The sequence below is a fragment of the Lissotriton vulgaris genome, unplaced genomic scaffold (genome assembly GCF_964263255.1).
Source record: "Lissotriton vulgaris unplaced genomic scaffold, aLisVul1.2 SCAFFOLD_1202, whole genome shotgun sequence".
NCBI classification, from domain to species: Eukaryota; Metazoa; Chordata; class Amphibia; order Caudata; family Salamandridae; genus Lissotriton; species Lissotriton vulgaris.
In genome coordinates, this window is record NW_028251361.1 from 53,697 (window position 1) to 59,696 (window position 6,000).

The window sequence follows — 6,000 nt, forward strand, 5'->3', positions numbered from 1 at the left end:
TGAGGTTTTTTGCATCGACAAATCATGTGGCCAAGAGTAACTGTAGAGCCTTGCAAGTTCCTGCACTTCCCTGAATCTAGAAGTCCTAGATTAGATAGTTTCTCCATTGTCCAATAGGTTTTAAGTAATATTCAGAACTTGCATTGTGATACAGGGAGGGGTATTTTGTTTTTGAGTACAAATGACCAGATCTTTTTCCAGGAATCATCAATTATAGCGTATGTAATAGGGTCAGGAACGTTTTCAATCCATTTAGAGTGGATTTCAGATGTCATTTTTTTTGTGGCGTTAGAGGAATTAGTAAGATTGCATATTTAAGATGCAGTATGTGGTAATTCGGAGAGTTTAAATAACAGAGGTATAAGATCACTTATATATGGGGTAGGAATTGTTTTTATCGCAACGTTTAGTTTAATAAAGATAAAGAATTCAATGTTGCTTAGGTGATGTGAGTTGTGTAATTCTGCAAATGTTTTAAGATAAGGCGGTGACCTAACATCTTTGAGAAATTAGATCCCATTCGAGGACCAAAGGGTCCATGAGGGGGTTGTGTCTTTGATTTTTATCTTGGGGTTATTCCAAAGAGAGGCATACTCTGAGTTAAGGATTTTTTTTGGTTGTGTTTTGTCTATTGTTTTGATAGAGTAAAAAAAATCTCTAGTGATGCTGAGTGAGGGAGGTATTTGACAGTCTTCATGGATTTTTCGATATGTAGCCATAATGAAGTATCTTCTAGTTGAGGATCGATCAACCAGGTGGCCTGCTTCATTAGGAAAGCAAGTTGATATTTATAGACATTAAGGAGGTTTATTCCTCCACTTTGTTTTGTTAATTTTAGTTTTTAAGGGCAATTATGGCAAATATGAGTTTTTTTCCTTTCCAGAGAAATTGAGAGACAAGGTTATCAATAGCATTGAAGAAGTTGTTGGATAGTAGCATAGGTAACATGAACATAATAACGTTGCTTTGCGGAGCAATCATCATTTTGATGCACTCTATGCTGCCCCACCATGTCACGACCTACCTAAAAGCAAGTCTTAGACTTTTCGGAGTACATTTTCTTTGGTTATTTTCTTTGTCTTTTCTAGAATCTTTTTAATGAGATACGCAGGTATTTTATTTTTTAGGGTTTTCAGTGTAGTTTTGTGTTGTACACAATTGATGGGAATGTTAGGTTATTAAGGGGAAAGACTTTGGTTTTATCTAGTTTAATGAGTAACCTGAACTTAGGCACAGGAATTGATAACCTTTAAGATTTCGGGAATGGCTTTCTGTTTCTTGTGAGAAAATGAGTACATCAGCAGCATAAGCAGCAACTTTATATGGGATATCGCCAATCAGGATACCTTCACTCATTGTGTTGACCCTGATGGCAGAAAAGAGTGGTTCAATTGCTAGGAGGTAAGGTAGGGGGAATGGGGACAGCCCTGTCTAGTTCCTTGTGTTAAGTTAATTTTATCTTAGAGGAATCCATTTGCTGTAATGAGCGCAGATGGTTGGGAGTATAAAGACTTGTCGAAGAAGGTATCAACTAGATTTAATTTATGCATGACAGCAGGCAGACAAAACCAAGAGACCTTATCAAAGGCATTTTCTGCATCCAGTGCCATGGCTATTGTGGGGGGGACGAGAGATTTGGCTTTTTCAATAATATGGCAGAATAATCTTACTTTATCTGCTCCAAGTCTGCCTTTAACAAAACCGCCTTGTGATCGGTGGACGAGTGAAGGGAGAATTATTTTTAGTCTCATTGCCAACATTTTTGCATAGATCTTGTTGTCCAAATTTAAAAGGGAAAGGGGTCTGTAATTTTTTACTTCTTGGGGATCTTTTGCTTCCTTGTGAATTTCAGTGACAGTGGCTTCTGAGGTGGAGCCTGTGATTAACCAGTTTTAACAAAATGTTGAAAAACCAATTCTAATTAGGGTGGGGGGGCTAGAGGGCGCACTAGCAGAATGGCCGCACCGATGTGAGGCTCCTGCAGTCTGGTGGCATTATCCGATAGTTATCCTACCTAGCCACCTCCTATGTTCGTGCTGACCTTGTGATTCGGCAGAGCCGACACTAGTGCATCCTCGGTGAAAGTCCTGGCTGGCTATGACACTCTGAGCCGGTGTTATGGTCGCTGGAAGATCCGTCCGTGAGGCGCCCAGGAAGTGACCGGTGCTGCTGGCGGGGCTGCGAGCTATGTGAATACCCGGCTTCCACGAGGCGAGGTGGCCTGCAACTGGACCCTCAGTGATCCCTGCCGGGCCGGCGCTGTCCGATTGGTGGCCCCTGAGCGGCTGGGGAGAAGCTTGACTGCTGCCCTGCTGTGCATCTCGAGTCTCGGCTGAGGTATTTAGCGGAGGCGGCCGGCGGGTGAGGCGGGCTCCGATACAGGATTCCTGAGGCCGAGAGGACTGGCGGCCATTACGTGCGGTGGCAGAAGGGGAGCAGCTTGGCAGCTCATGTCCCTGCTTACTGCCGGCACTAGGTGATACTGCTGGGTCCTGTCGGGGCTTTGCCTGCCTGCCGAGGCTGATCTCCCTTGAGCCGGGACCTGTACCGGGTGTCTGCCCAGATCACACACGGGCGTGCATAGCGCTGGAGCTGCCGAGCAGCCTGGACTGCGCAAATACGGGAGCGCTGTCTACGGTGGGCGCTGACTCTGCTCCCTTGTGTGCGGCGATCCCAGAGGCTGCTTCTGATGTCTGCTATGGGGGCACTTGTGATCCGCCCTTAATTTTTGTGTGGTGCTGCTCCCTCAGTGCATGGGTCCGCCCGGCTGTGTCTGCAGGAAATTGATTAAGTGCCTGGGGCCTATTCCTGACGCCCTGAACGGCCTTTGTTGTACCCGGCGGGGGCGCCAGCTGCTGGGGGTGCACCCACGTGATTGGTCACCCTCTTTCCATGTAGCTGCATTGTTGGGCCACTCCAGAGACTGTGAGAACTGCGCATTGAAGTGACCGCTTCTGGCATATACGACCCTGCTCACTGGATAGCATCCACTGCACGGGACTGGGCTTGCCTTCGCTGCTGCTTAGGTGCCACGGCATTGGTGTGAAGTGCTGCCTGCCTACTGCGTAATCCCACTCTGGTTCCTGATACCACTGCGATCTACTTCTCTTCCTCTCTGGTGCTGGGAATCGACTTTGTGTTATTCGGCTATCTGCTTTGGACACTTGCTGATATCAAATCATGGGCAAACCGGATACCAAACAACCGAAGCTGTCGTTTGATTCGACGGTGGCCAAGAGGGGACAGCGGACTGCGCAGGACGCGGGAGGATCCCGTGCACTTGCTATGCCGGACACTGATTCCCAACCGATTGCTCCTGATTTTCAGCAGATGATGCAGGAAATGAGGCATGGGTTTGCCACCATTGTGGATAAGGTGGATAAAATGTCATCAAGAATGGATGCCGTGGTACAGAGAATTGATGTCCACGAGGAGCGTATCACGGCTGCCGAGCAGCGTATCTCTGACCATGATGACGCCGCAGCTACCCACATGACGCAAATTGCAAGGATGGACAATGTGCTCCGGATCATAGCTGCGAAGAATGAGGAGTTGGAAGCGAGAAGCCGCCGCAATAATATACGCGTGGTAGGTGTTCCGGAGTCGACCAATGTGAGGAGGATGGAGATCTATGTGGAGAAGATTTTGCTCACGGCGATTGGCCCGGAGGCGTTCTCCAAGCAATTCATAGTGGAGAGGGCACACCGATCATTGGGACCGAGGCCTAATCCTGGGGCGTCACCGCGACCCATCATCGCTCGCCTCCTCAACTATCGAGATTGTGATGCGGCTCTCAGAGCGGCGTGTGCCACCCGCACATTATCCTGTGAGGGGGTCAACTTCTCCATCTATCCAGACTTTACCCCTGTTGTGCAGGAGCAGAGGCGGAAGTTCATCGACGTCAAAAAGAAACTCAGGGAGCTGCAGGTAGACTATGCACTATTATACCCTGCTAAATTACGGGTGACGCACCAGGCGAAGCAGTTTTCCTTTACAAATCCACAGCAGGCGGAGGATTTTGTGAAACAACTTAGGAGAGAGCGTGCAGCGGGGCGGCGACATGGGGAAGACAGACAGGAGGACTTTCACTCGGCCAACGAGGACGAATGACATTGAACATTATGTGCATTAACTCTGGTTTCACGCTTGAGAGGCCTCGCCACTTTTTCCCTTTTCCAATGTTTGTGAACCCGTTATGGAGGCCTTGAAGATGGACGTCACATTTGCTTCCAGAGGTCATTGGGCGAACACTGGACTGCGGTGGTAATGTACTCCAGGCACCCCACTACCTAGGCCGTGCCTAATGTGTGATCTGAGGGTCAAAGGCGAGGTGTGGGGGGTGGTTATGTGCACCTCTAGAGTTCACCCTGAAGGGTATACCCCATTGTCTCTGTTGCTTCTGATGAAAATGTTGGGGTTTGTGGGGTTTGTGCAGGGAGGGGGGTGGGTAGGGATTTCTGGCAGGTTGGGGACGCGTCAGTGGGAGGGGGGTAGGTGTAGTTGTTTTACAATGCGGTGGCCCCTTGGACCTACCTTCTACTGTTTTTTGTTCTCTTCACTCCTGTGCTCTTGACGGCTACTTTGATTCAGGGGCCCGACGAGGTTATGTCATAATGAGCCACTTTGTTTATTTACAGCATATAGTAATCTTGTGCTTTACTCTCAATTGCACTCCTGCTGATGCTGGGGGGCAGGATTTTGCTTATTCATCGACAGGGGGCGTGCTGTGTACCTCTGTATTGGGCTGCCTGCATTGATCGGAATGTATTTGGTTCTGGACTTATACATTAGCGCACTGTTGGGTTGGGGTGTTGTAATTGGGTGTTCTCAGGTTGGGGAGGGGGGGTCTTGGGGAGAGCCTGGACTGTGGATTGGATGTGGTTGCAGTTGCATGTTGAGATTTGGCCGAGTTGTACTACAATTGAACAGCGGTATGGTCATTTGACAATGCTGGTGATGATGATTTGCACGGTGGGTAATGGCTTACACTGCATTGGATAGAATATCGATTTTGTCTTGGAACGTGCGAGGTCTTAATGATGCAAGGAAATGCAGGAATGTGTTGGCGTACTTGGATAGGCACCAGGTGCAGATCGCTTTGTTACAAGAGACGCATCTCCGCCCGCGGGTGGACCCTAAATTTGCTAGTCATTGGGCTGTTGTTAGGAAATTTTCATCCTTTTCGTCTTATGCCAGAGGGACTGCTGTGCTAGTTAAAAGGTCACTTCATTTTCAGGAGCTGGGGGTGAGACTGGATGATGCGGGGCGTTATGTGATATTGTGGGGGCGGCTCGGGTTGGATACTGTTGTAATTGTGAACTGCTATGCACCCAATGTAGATACTCCAGGTTTTTTTACTACTCTCTGGGGACACGTTCTTGCCACAGAGGCCACACATATCATATGGGGCGGGGACTTTAACTTAGCCCTGAGGCCAGGCTCGGATAGATCGGATGGGAGCAATCAGTATAACAGGCAGGCGAGGGACGTCCTACAAGGCATACTGGACGAGGCTGGATTGGTGGATAGCTGGAGGTTCACACACCCCGATAGCAGGGAGGGCACACATTTCACTACGCATGCGCGTTCATGTGCTCGACTGGATTATTGTTTTCTTTCACAGGGCCTTAGCATAGGCTTGCATAAGGTGGAACACCTATCCAGGACTTACTCAGACCACTGCCCAGTGCTGGCTGTTGTGTCTTTCCCGGGTCTCAATAGGCCCCGACCACCATGGAGACTGTGTCCCTCGGTCCTCTTAGATCCGGTCTTTAAAACGGAACTTGGGGATGAGATTGAGTCATTTTTTCCCAGGAATAAGGGGTCGGTTGATAGTGTGGAGATGATTTGGGAGGCATTTAAGGTGACGATTCGAGGAATCACAATCTCTAAAAGCTGTGGGATATTGCGAGCCATCGTCAAAACCATAGCGCGACTGGAATCGGAATTAAAGGCCTTGGAGAGAGAGATGATAAGTAACACTAATCCTGGGCTTTGCCA